Raw genomic sequence first — 11,039 nt, 5'->3', positions numbered from 1 at the left:
GTTTTAATTGTGATCTTCAAACTCATTTGGTCAAAATAAATAGAATTAAGTAAGTTATTACAAAGTATCTATTTCCTAAAAAAAAAGTTATATCTGGTTGAATAAAATGCAAATATATGTGTATTTGTATTGGAAATTTAAATTGAGGGGTATTTGATACACTTTTTGGCTTAAATGTTTGTAGATGGAAAATTAAAAAAAAAATGTCTGTTTTCAATAAATTCTCAGTCTATCGTCTACCTCAACAAAGAATGCAAATCTACTTTCTTTGAGTCGGCACTTAATCGTCAATCGAATTAGCGATTTAGACTACTATATCGCTAGTGAGTTGACTGATGTAAGAGGCTTAAATTGCTAATTCAAATGGCAATGTAATACTTCTAACTTATTTTAGGTATCTAAAATTGATGATATGTCTTTTTAGCCAGTATCCAAAGTGGAAATATATCATACAAAAATCTCCAATTGAAATGGCGAGTTACCCCTGCAAAACCACCATTTTAATTCGTGATTTTGCTATGGTACCCATTTTAATTGGCGATTTGGTGTTGGATCGGGAACAAAGTTACTCTCATCCTATATTAATCCTATATAATAATAAAAATGTCAGTGGCTATTGTGAGGCTTCCAAAACCTCAATCAGCTTTCTCATTCACTCCCTCCAAAAACCATTATCCATCATTTGCAAAATTCAAAATATGATAAAAACCCTTAGGAAGTTAACCATAGGAAACAACCCACTTCCACTCCCTTATTTAACCAACAATAAAAAATAATTATACCCTATTTCCCCTCTACCCGCCTCCATCAATCCATCACTCCTTCTGATTAGTTCCCTGGGACCTTCTCTAATTGTTCTCCAAACATTGAAGGTTAAAAACTTAAAACATAATTTGGAATCAAGAGTCGTGAAACAAGGTAACTCGGTGATTGAGGTTGTATTGTTTTGCTTCGTTATGGACGATCCTATTGTTTTGTCAGTTTTATCTCTTTCTCTTTTCATATTTGTTTTTATTTTGAGACAATTAATTTGATTTTCTTCGTTGATTTGATAATTGCGGTGTGACTTACTGACTTGGTTGACTCTTTGGAACATATTTTGTGTGAAGTTGGTGGAAATGGAGTCGGAACTTTTAACCTGTTTTGGTGATTTTTATTTAACAATACACTCTGTACTTAATTGAAATAGTTCTTCTTTTTTCTCTAATCCCATCCTGCTTTCTTATCTCACTTCTCTCTTATCTCCTCTCCAGTTGATTGTTGTAGATAAATGGTTGGAGTCAAAGAATCTCATTTCCCAAAACCTCGATGTAAGTAGTCTATTTTAAAATTCTATAGTTTTTCATATTCTTATTTTTGTATTTGAATCTAATCTAATTGTAAAAAAAAGAAATAATAAATTGTACGGAGTAAACTATTCTTGATAAATTTCTTCTATGTTATCTTTTGTGCTTTTGCAGACTCGTCACATATTCACAGGCTAAGAAGAAGAGATGCTAAAGATGTTTTCCGCATTCGATTTATAGTTGGATTTTAGGATTAGTTTTTGTTAATTATATTTTTCAGCATTTGAGTAGGACTTTGTTGGGTTTAGTTTTTTTTTTGGATGAATTAGTAGCAGACTATTGTTTGAATTAGGGTACCTTATTTTTTCTACCGATAATATATGTATTTTGTAGTATATACCCATTACATTATATTCCGTGCACGTACGAATATTCGAAAGTCATTTCATTTTTTATAAAATATTGAATTGGAATATTTTATCCTTTAAAGCTAATGTGTAATTAATAAATCTTGAACATGTTCATTTAATCATCTACTGTTTTCGTCATACTACATATTATATATTTTTATGTTTAATATGATAATTTGACCAACATATATATTTGATATGCTTAATAGGTTAATTTAACCAAAATCTTAAGTTACTGAGTAATATATTTTATTATTGATATGATGACTTGAATAAAATATTACCAAAATCGATAATACTGTCATATTCTATAATCCTATTTTTCTTTCCATACATAAACAATTTGTACAAATAGAGAGAAAATAAAATTAAATAAAGTAGATTTTTTTTAGGAAAGTGGTTTTTGGCGGGAATATTTTGCACCAGAAAATGACATGTGTCATTCTTGGTGTTTGTTTTAGTATAATGTGTGTACTGAGTGTAATAAATTATTTCCATTATTTTATATATTGATGTTTTGATAATCGAAAGGAACGATAGTTTTCATTGTCGTTCTTTTTTGTGTTAATGGAGTGTAATATATGTTGCACATTAAAATAAATAAATAAATAAATTGAGTAATTAATATTGACGCAACTTTTTAGATTTTTTTGTAAAAAAAAATAGAGAAAGATCAACTAAGATAATAGTTCTCTTTCCTAAAGGAAAACATAGATGTTAAGTATGGTAACCGTGTATTCGTTCTTCATTTTCTGGAGAAGTTGATGCTACCACTACCAATGGTTCAATTCAATGAGAGATTTTGAACCTAATGAAAACTTTTTAATAAATTGTGTCTTATTACTTAAGTATTACTTATTTCGTATTGTGTTTAAATAAATACAAAATTGCGTTATTTCTATTCTCATGAATGTTCAATTATTCAAAGGCCAACATACAAGGCGACTTCTATCTCCGTAGTTTATTCTGTATTTGCAAGCAATGTATTAGTTAGTAGAACTCATGTTAGCAACTTTGGATGTGTTTGGGTTTTCTTTGTTGGATATAATGCAAAGAGTTAGTTTTAAACTCCACTATTTTGTGAAAAAAGGCTTGTCCCACATTGGTAGAAAACCAAAAGGATGACTTTGAAGCCTACTATTTAAAGTTAATGTGGTTGTCCCACAATGATGGAAAAATGATGTTTTATCTAGTTTAAATAAAGTAGCAAGCTTTATTATATTTGAAGTGGACTAGAAGGAGGCATTCCCACGCGCGCCGCCGCTGCCGTCCGGCCGGTTCGTGGCACGTGCGCGGTGGGGTGGGGCCACCTTTTTGGGCCGAGTTGTAACAGATAGTCCAGCATTTATGAGACATATCAGTTACAAAGTCCACTTCGTAATTGTCGCCTGATTTACGAAAACGGTTCCTTGATTCTCGTTTCCGTTTTAATTGCAAAGTTAAACTTCAGATTTTCAGTTACAAATGTTTTAAATCTCCCATTTGAATTCTGATTCTCTGTTTTAATTACATTATTAAAATCTGATTTTCGGTTACGAAATTTTGTTCCTATATAAATCAGTTTTGGGGATCAGTTTAAACCACCGAAAATTAAAACTCTCTTTCTCTTCTCTTCATCAAAAATCTGAGCATTCTTATGAGTTCCAAATTCCTCCTTAGTTGAGTGCACATTTCGGAGGAACGCTGTGTTAAATCTTGGGGGGCAACGCCACTTCCGATTGCACCATAGTCGGGGCGAATTTTGCTTCTAAGACAGTGTTTTATAACACGTCACAGCTTTACATACATCAAATATTCGGCCCACAATTTATCATCATTTTCAGATTTTACGGTATCATTTCCTACATTCTTTGGCCCCCAAAGTCTAACTAATGAGTTTTGTTGTAATTTGTAAACTCTTTCGTTAATGTAAGTTTATCCTATGTCAAAAAAAAAAAAGTTCAACTATTCACTATATTAACAAAGTGGGAACTTGAAAAAGTAATCAATTATATTACTACCTCGTATGTTAATATTTCCCGTGCATTAGCACGGGCATATACTAGTTTTCCATTAGTAGAAAAGTCTGTCAAGTGCGGCTCATTTAATAAAAAGGCAGCACTTAAGGATACCAAAAAATTAAAATTAAAACAACATTTTCATAAGTGCGCTCAATTTAGAAAACAAGCTGCACTTGAGTAGCCCAAAACCTTTTACGAAGTATAACCTTTTATAACACACATTTTATAACATTTTCACTATTCAAATGTTGCTTGTCTAATTGGTAGTAGCCCAAAACCTTTTATAACACACATTTTTAACACACTTGAACACGCATCGACATTTTAGTTTTTCCGCTCCTCTGAACTTCTCGCCCTCCCTCTTGTCGCGCCACTGCTCTTCCCCTTTCCCCCACCGACGACGCAACGTTCATGGCCAACTACCTCCGGTGCTCTTCTCTTCCCTCATCTTCCTTGAATTCTTTGCTCCCTGGAAGTTTTCGATGCTCCTCCTTTCCTTTTTCGCTGCTCCTAGGTTTGTATTGCAAAACCTTAACTTATTTGGATTTTAATTGACAACCAGTAACTTATTTTGTAGTTCGAATGCAAATGAGTTTCTAATTAGACGATTGCCGCTGCTAATTCATATTTTTTTGGATTAAATTGAATTGGTGGCCATGGAGGTTAAGGGAATAAAAAGGTTTTTGGCTTACCGATGAAGAAATAATGTTCTATCGTAATTGATTTTGTTATTTTTGTCATTTGATGTAATTTATTATGTTTATGTATGAAATATGTTCTGATTTGCGTTGTTTATATTCATATGTATTTGATTGTTTGCCTTGTTCACGATGCATACACTACTACAAATCATCACGGACTTGTGCCACGAATTATGCCACGGGAATTTTAAATTCATGGCAATTATACATCTTGCCAAGGGAAAATTAACATTCACTAATGAACTAAGAATGACAACAAAATTTATTCCATGGAAAAAATACATTCGTGGCAAACATACACTTGTGCCACGAATTTTTACACAATTATTTTCGTGGCTAAAAAAAAATCACATTAATTTTCACAAAAGCGGGAATTATTTGATATAAGCGCGTCGTACTATTCATCTCTATTCTGAACTATTAATTCCCCTAAAACCGTAAAGAAACCTTCAAGGCTTCAATTGCCGCTAAACTGTAAAGAAACCTTCAAGGCTTTAATTCGCTGCTGCTCAAGAACAACAACGAATTTCATCAACACCGATTCTCCGCTGAGGTAATGCCCCTGAATTACTTCAACTTATTAGAATGGGAGTATCAAACTGAAATTTCCGTGGCTACATAGCATAGCCACATAAATTTCTACTTGTGCCACAATGATTACCGTGGCACAAGTGACGATTTGTAGTAGTATATAAATAGGAAATTTGTTTCTAAATGAAATGTTGAGTTGTTTTGCATTAGATTGATGCTTAAAATTGTGTTTTGCTGCTGATTTGAGCTTTACTTGATGCATATTTAAATTCATGTATTTGTCTTGTGATCTTTTGGGCTTGGGATCAGATTTCGGTTTGTGTGTTTTCAAGATGGTTTCTAAGGAAAAATTATGTCGATTCGCATTTGAATATTTTAAATCAGTGATAATTGTAGATTTTAATGATTAAATTGAATTGGTGGTCATGGTGGTTTAAGGAAGAAGTTTAGAGTTACTGATTATGTCAACACTATGGAAGATACAATATGTTTTAGGATCAATTCGTTTTACTGTCATCTGTTGTATGCATGGATGTTAATCCTAAATTGCTATCTTTTTAAGCTACAATCTTTCACTCACTCATAATAATTGAAATAACCATAATGTATCACTAGTAGAAAAAATGCCATTTGCAGCGCGCGTAAAAGGGGCTTTTTGGAGCGTTTTTGAGCGCTGCAATTGTGATGGTTGCAAATAGTTGACTTTTATTTGCAACGAACAAAAACGCTGCAAAAATCCATTAATTACAACGCACGGTGTTTCACACGCGTTGCAAAAAGTCTATTTTTCACAACCTTTTGCAGTACATAGGCGTTGCAAAAAGAGATTTCAAAGCCACATTTCTGAAACTATTCGCAGCATTCACCTAACAGTGCGCGCTGCAAATAGTACATTTATTTTACAAAAAAAATCATTACAATAATAATCCATTTTTTATTTTGGTAAATTAGCAAAATTTATTACCAAAAGGTAGGAACTAAGAATCCAAACAAGGAACACCATAAAAGATTCCGTACATGTACAGATGCAGATTCAATTAATGGAGCTGCCTCCTCTCTCTTAGCTCTCTTAAGATAATCCATTTGCTTGCTCAACTTCTGTAGTTTTTTCTCCATTTCTTGTTTCTCCCTCAGCTGCTCGTTGAGACCCAACTCCATCAATGCTTGCTTTGTCAACTTATCCTGAAATGAAGTAGATAACACACTTTATAACACCAACCAACAAACATCGAGAAGTATTTTCAGAAAATAAACAATTACCCCTTCTATAAGTGGTTTCTTCTTATTTTTGGAAAACTTTTCCTGAAGTAGGGATTTGGCTTCTTCAATCTCACGTTCTTCTATTTCCTTTTGGATGCGCTGAATTTTCCTCTTCTCAAGTTCAGAAGAAAGCCTTTTTTGTTCAGCTTCCACATTACTTTTCTGTAGCTGTAATATCTTCGACTCTTCCTCACGCTCCTTTTAAGACACCAAAGCAGTCAAGTCTCTAAAACAGAACAACTGCCTGAATTAAAGGTACATCAATGAGTGAACAAACTTTCTCTAAAAGCTGGCGTTCTTGTTCCTCTTTGCGCTGTTCAATGATTGTTTTACGAGCAAGAAGCTTCTTATGTTCCTTCTCCACAAGCTCAGCTAAACCAGGCAAAGTATCTTCGATTTTTGATGCTTTGTTAGGGGGAGGATCGGATATATCGTGGACCTTGCTTTATTCAAAGATTCAGCAAGCACTGTAAGGTGATTTCTCACGGTATCAGATTCAAGATCCTGCATCAAACATCATCATTGGTCAAACTACTTTACCTGGTGACATCAATATATATCCAAGATCCTGGATACCACAATCCTAACCGACGCGAAAGACCTAAAAGACCATCAATAAATCTGAATGTTTGACGACTTAGAAGCCATTGACTCAAGAAAACAGTAGCTTTGAACATCCTGAAAGGCTTCTCTTAATAATGGTGATTCATAAAGTGGTAACATCAAATCACATGAAAGCCGATCAGAGAAAAATTCTCGTTGTATATGGTTATTCTAACTCTCCCTTGAGAGATAAGCCAAATAACAATGACTCATTTATTTTAGATGATTAGTAAACAAACACCGGGTATAAAAGCAATTATGATAACAAAATATGAAACTGATGTGAGGCTGAAAGAATGTCCAATAACTCCTAAAGATATAACAACAACTAAATGTACAAACCAAAAGAAAGAAAGAATGAGAGGTGGAAAAAAACACTAAATTCCTTAGTTTTAGTTTTGGTTTACTGATGTCGAAAAAAATGTATAGTCTTTCTATAAATGTATATGGCTAAATGAAAGTTCAATTTTTAAATAATATTACTTATGATACGTTCATTACTCATTAGTACTTTTTAGTATTAACAGCTTCAAAATTCCTATTTTGTAACACAACAAGCGAAAGACAAGTGGTTATTGTATTAATTTATTCAATATTATTATAGTCTCATCAGGCAACCAAAAAATCAAGTACTCACAAAGTATTTTCACCCATTTCAAATAATACAAAATCAAACAGATCTGAGAACTTTTCCCAAATGGGCATCCAAAAATTGCAATAAAATGCTCAAAAAATCATACAAATTATTGAAAATTATTAGATTTTCAAACCCATATATTATGAGTTGGATTTATCACAACATGTCTAGCAGTTGGACAACAATAAGGAGATGAACATGACCAGCAACACTTTCTAAAATAATATATTTCAACTCTAATGTGGTAAGAATATGGAAAACAAAGATTAAAAAACCACATAGGTGAGCCAAACACATCACCTATAAATTCTCTACAATGTCCAATCAGGCAGAGGCTCTAGAAGTAAAAGTTGTCGATACACAAAAATAAGACACCGTGAACATTTTAGTGTGAATAGAGATATACCTGGGTTTCTTTCTTGGCGGCGGCTGCAGCAGCCTTCTTCTTGCATCCACTCTCAACATCTTAGTGCTGGAGATACCACTACTTAAATGTTGCAGCATCAACTTGAACAATGACACTCTTCACCTAAGTCTGGGTCCTAACCAAGTCATAGTTGGATGCATTGTATACAACATCCAAAAGACGAGTCTTGCGGGTCAAAGCTTCACCACCCCATGAAAATTTGTTTGTATCCAACCTCAGTGCACGCCACATGACATTACCACCACAGACCCAACCCTCCTAACTGTCTTGTTGCTTGACAGTTTAGTGTTAGCTGGCTGTCTTCCAAGATCATACCTTTTAAACCACAAGACAAAAACCATTAATCCTTAGATAATGAAGAACATTTCCAATTATGTCACAGAAATTAATGGAAGACAAGAAAGTAGAAATTATGTCACAAAATAAAGAATTTGAGAGCTGAGGAACGAAGTAAATAAACTCATTCGGCAAATCCCAAATTTCCAATTCAAGAAGCTTAATACCAAAATTCCAGAAGAGGAATTTTATTATTGAGATAATCAGTTTCTTATGTTCATAACTACTTCGCTACTTTGCTGTTATTTTCCATGAAATCAAAGAACTAGAATCAGATAATGAAGAACATTTGAGTGAGAGACTGGTAAAGATTGAAGAGGAGAGTGACATATGAAGACTGATTGAGCAGGAAACAATCTGTTACCGCTAGGTTAAGAGCGGTAATAGATGGGTGGAATAGATTACACCTAAGAAGCAGTAACGGTTACCAAACATATAAACGAATCAGTGTCAAATGGAATCACTTAACTGTATCTGTTTCAAGCCCCTTTAAAATATCATACCAAACACGATCTTAGTGGAAAATAAATATGCAAAGCAGCTACGCTATGAATAAGGTAAGCCTCGGCAGAGACAAGAGAATCAAGACATATTCAGGAAAAAAGCTATCACAATAAACAACCCGAGCAGGGTAAACATATGCAAACACAAATCAATATGCCAGCATTGAGATGCACGAAATTAGAAAAATGCATCCAAGTGATGAAGCACATGATTATTAATTGCAAGAGCAGGGACAGAACAGTATCAATTCATTAGCACACCAATTTCATAAAATGTATATCGAACCATGATTAATATATTCAAAACTGAACCATTTGAGGAAGGGGGTTGTTATTAAAAAGGTTCCAATCAGAGAGAATCCAAATTGAAGAAAATTGTTCAAACTTGGACAATAAATCCTCAACAAAATTTGGAAGTTAATTCGTTCCCCTAGAACAAAGCATCCAAGAAATCGATCTGAAGATCTCACGCCTTGCAGCCGAAAGATGAGGCAATTCCTAAAACCACAATTCAAAAAAAATAAATAGAGAAAACTATGGAACCCCCAAATAACCAAAACTTTGAGAACGAAGCAACCGAATTACACAAGATAAATTAAATAATAGTTAATTGCATAGGGAACAATGAGATCCGAATTGCAAGGGATTCAAATATACAGAAATAAACCAAAACAAAATCGAGTGAATACCAAAATCTCGAATCAATTAGGCCCCAGATTAAAAAAAATGACTGAAATAACATTATAAAAAAAACAAAACTAACCCTAAAATAGCCTGAATCAATCAAAGTTTTATTTAAGTACCAAATGAAACGAAGAACAATAAATCACATACAAAATAATCAAATAATCAAATCACCCAAATATCATAAATCAAACAAAATTCGAATAAAAAGAGATAACTTGTATCCCTACCGTGAAGTCAACGACGGAGATTGAATGTAGATCTCAAAGAAGTTCAGCATCTTTCTCTCTCTTCCTCCCTCTCTTCATCTCTCTCTCCTGGTTGAATATATACTTGATGCAAAATCGAAAGATTTTGAGGTATCCTTAATGAGTAAATCTATTAAAGGTTTTGGAGGAATATAGTATGAATGAGAGATTTACATAGAGATTTTTTTAAGGGAATTTGCATAGAGATTTAGAGAGAGAGAGGCTTCTTAGGGTTTGATATGAAATGGACGGAGAGTTCTAGGGAGAATGGGGGAGTTGCAAGGTGCAGCGCGTGTGTTTGGAGGGAGTTGCAATACACGACCTATTCACAGCGTTCGCTGACTGGGTGCGCTAAGAATATTGTTTTAATTTTTTGTTTCAAAAATTCGCAGTGTTCATATCCCGGAAAAAGTTGCAACAAAATCATTTAATCTTTGACCCGCGTTGACCCACGATTTTTTGCAACATTCGCAGATTAGGTGGGTTATAAGAGGAGAGTTGCAAATGATGATTTTTCTACTAGTGTATTTCTGAATTAATTCAAAATCAAAACCCTAAGAAAACCAAATCCTCAAATAAAACCAACTTAATCCTAACTAGATGAAACTCTCCATTAATCCCGTATGTAAGCATGACACATCGTCACATCAAGTTCCTGAAAGCTGCTCACCGAAAAAGGTAAATAGGGTCAAGCCAAAACAAATAGGTAATACGGGTTAGCAAAAGCTAAGTATGAATATATGCAAAACATGTAAAATATTTATTTATACTTGAACATACTTTCATAAGCCAATTTAATTCAAAACTTGCATAATTGAAATCGTAGAAGATTCATATTTCAAAATTAGAAACTTTCCATAAATAGTAACTTCCAAAAATAGTAACTTTTCAAAATTATAAACATTTTAAGAATAAAGACTTTTCAAAATAGAAACATTTGAAGAATAGAAAAATTCCAAATATATAAACTTTCCAAATATAAAAATATACGAAATTAGAAACTTTCTAAAAACTAGATTCCAATTAGAATATGAAAATCAAATCCTCTTCTTATCTCCCCTTCCTTCCTAAATGTACACACCCACAAACTTTTTGTTGCACTCGGGTACAGGCAAGCTGGCTATACCCTCCCAAACGACATAGTGTAATGGGGTACAGCCAGGGCTGGTTGTATCCCTCCCCCCAAACGACGACATTTTTGTTGTTTTTCATCCCCTCCGTAATTTGCCTTCTTTTCCGAACTTACTTACCTTTTTTTTTTGTTACTTCTTCTTCAAGTTGCTTGCTACATTTTTTTGTCAAAAAGTAGGGTTACTTTTCATTTTTTTCTCCCTATTTTCTCTATCCTCTGTTTGATGGAGCTTTCAATTATGGAAGATTGTGAAGCTATACTTTACTCTAATACTGGAACTC

General features: G+C 33.6%; 1 long non-coding RNA gene across 3 annotated transcripts; it reads right to left on the bottom strand.

Annotated features, from left to right (window-relative positions):
• Positions 1-5,768: 5,768 nt before the first annotated feature.
• LOC110803815 (uncharacterized) lies at positions 5,769-10,014 on the bottom strand. 3 transcript variants are annotated; one of them, XR_002537582.2, is made up of 5 exons: positions 9,609-10,014; positions 7,835-8,170; positions 6,466-6,692; positions 6,189-6,386; positions 5,769-6,110 (listed from the first exon to the last, which is right to left on the bottom strand). It is a non-coding gene; the product is annotated as an uncharacterized lncRNA (long non-coding RNA). The 3 variants fall into 3 exon arrangements; XR_002537581.2 differs by adding an exon at positions 8,981-9,192 and having other exon boundaries at positions 6,189-6,692; positions 9,609-9,974; XR_002537580.2 differs by having other exon boundaries at positions 6,189-6,692; positions 9,609-9,967.
• Positions 10,015-11,039: the final 1,025 nt, after the last annotated feature.

Source organism: Spinacia oleracea, chromosome 1 (genome assembly GCF_020520425.1).
Source record: "Spinacia oleracea cultivar Varoflay chromosome 1, BTI_SOV_V1, whole genome shotgun sequence".
Classification (NCBI taxonomy): Eukaryota; Viridiplantae; Streptophyta; class Magnoliopsida; order Caryophyllales; family Amaranthaceae; genus Spinacia; species Spinacia oleracea.
This window is presented reverse-complemented; position numbering and strand designations above follow the sequence as displayed.